At 28.6% G+C, this 1,823-nt stretch overlaps 1 protein-coding gene across 1 annotated transcript in view; it reads left to right on the top strand.

Moving 5' to 3' along the window:
- The window catches only part of LOC111686627 (tyrosine-protein kinase Btk29A-like), a 78,309-nt gene that overhangs the window by 836 nt on the left and 75,650 nt on the right, over nt 1-1,823 (top strand). The gene's annotated exons all lie outside the window — the stretch shown is intronic.

Genomic DNA, 1,823 nt, shown 5'->3' with positions numbered 1-1,823 from the left:
AACTAGAACAGAACTAGAACAGAACTAGAACAGAACTAGAACAGAACTAGAACAGAACTAGAACAGAACTAGAACAGAACTAGAACAGAACTAGAACAGAACCAGATCAGAACTTGAACTAGAACAGGACAAGAACTAGAACTGAACTAAAACATAACTAGAACAGAACTAGAACAGAACTAGATCAGATCTTGAACTAGAACAGGACAAGAATTCCTAAAATTACCAGACTTAATAAAATTTGCATAATTTACATAATAGAGACAAAATTTCCAATCAAAAAACGTATCTATCTACCTTTTTCTTTCGCAATATGCCGCTGGGCTTAATTTTAATATTATTTAATTTTGTTATCATCAATTTCTGGCCATGTCCCCTCAAAAATAAAAACACGCGTCGTAGAATATGAATGTTGCTAATCAATATGCATTACATGTCATGAAATTTAATATAATCATAATATGAAAAAAGAAGAAATATTATATTTAAAAGCATGTGGACATTTTCATAGAACATAAATAATAATATGAAAAAGGGTTCGATAAGCTAAAGAAACAAACCAAAAATCATTTTTAATGTATGTCACTTACGATATTACTAATTTCTTTTGATATTATTAATGATATATTAAACTAAGAATTAAACATAATACGAAATAGCACATTCGATGGAAATGCCTATATGTATGTAATGCCTGTCCGCTGTGCTATATTCACGCTTATAACTTTGTTTTCTTTTGTGATTTTTTTAAGAACAATTTTCAGTATGAATCGTTTTTATTTAGCGTTCATTACCCCATCATTTAATGGCGATAGTTTTTTTGTTTTTGTTTTCATTCGTGTGATTCTATGCGTCATTAGCATCACTCTTTTATATCACGCTTAAGTAGATAAGTTGGAGTAGCATGAGGCGTAGAGGTTTTCTCTAAATAATTTAATTTCCTATAAAACCATAAATCAAAAAAATATATATGTATATATATGTATGTGTATGTATACTGGGCAGTTATCAGCAGAGCAACCAGAACAGTGCAAAAATATGCTGTTACAAATAGATGTAACATTTAACGGATAAAATTTAACTTGTGTTAGGTATTTTATATTTTGGGTTGCCCTGTTTAGCAGTCATCAAAACAAAAATTAATACAAAGTTCCAGTACTTGTGCATTAAATAAATAATAAACTTGAAAGAATGAGAAAGTATTCATAAATTTATTTATTTTGTAAATATAAGAATGAACTACACAATTAATACTTGTAATTTAAGCCTTGATAAGGCTACACTGGAAAAAAAATTATATGCATATCAAGCATTTTAAATACCTACATAATGTCTCCGCCTTCAGTATACTTCGACATATAAAAGGGATGGAATAACAATAGCTTTAAATTTAATAGTCTTATCATTCAAAAGTATTTTTTTTCCAAATGTTTATTGATATTAACATGTTTCACTTTAATGCAAACAATAATAACTGTAGCTTTATTTTCCATAAAATTCTCAAATGCATATAATTTTTGTATTAAACATTAGATATCAACAAAAATATGTATAAGGCAGATAATTTAAATTTTTCAATAAGCGGTTTTATAGATGATAAGAATGACATTGAAAAGGCAGCTGCTTAAAAGCTGTACAGCCATAATTGCAGCATTTGCTCTTTACAACATTTTTGTGGTTCTGTTCTAGCTAAGTTCAGTTGTAGTTCAGTTCATTTCTAGTTCAGTTCTAGTTCATTTCTAGTTCATTTCTAGTTCATTTCTAGTTCAGTTCTAGTTCAGTTCTAGTTCAGTTCTAGTTCAGTTCTAGTTCAGTTCTAGTTC

The sequence above is a fragment of the Lucilia cuprina genome, chromosome 2, assembly GCF_022045245.1.
Source record: "Lucilia cuprina isolate Lc7/37 chromosome 2, ASM2204524v1, whole genome shotgun sequence".
In the NCBI taxonomy this organism is placed as follows: Eukaryota; Metazoa; Arthropoda; class Insecta; order Diptera; family Calliphoridae; genus Lucilia; species Lucilia cuprina.
This window is presented reverse-complemented; position numbering and strand designations above follow the sequence as displayed.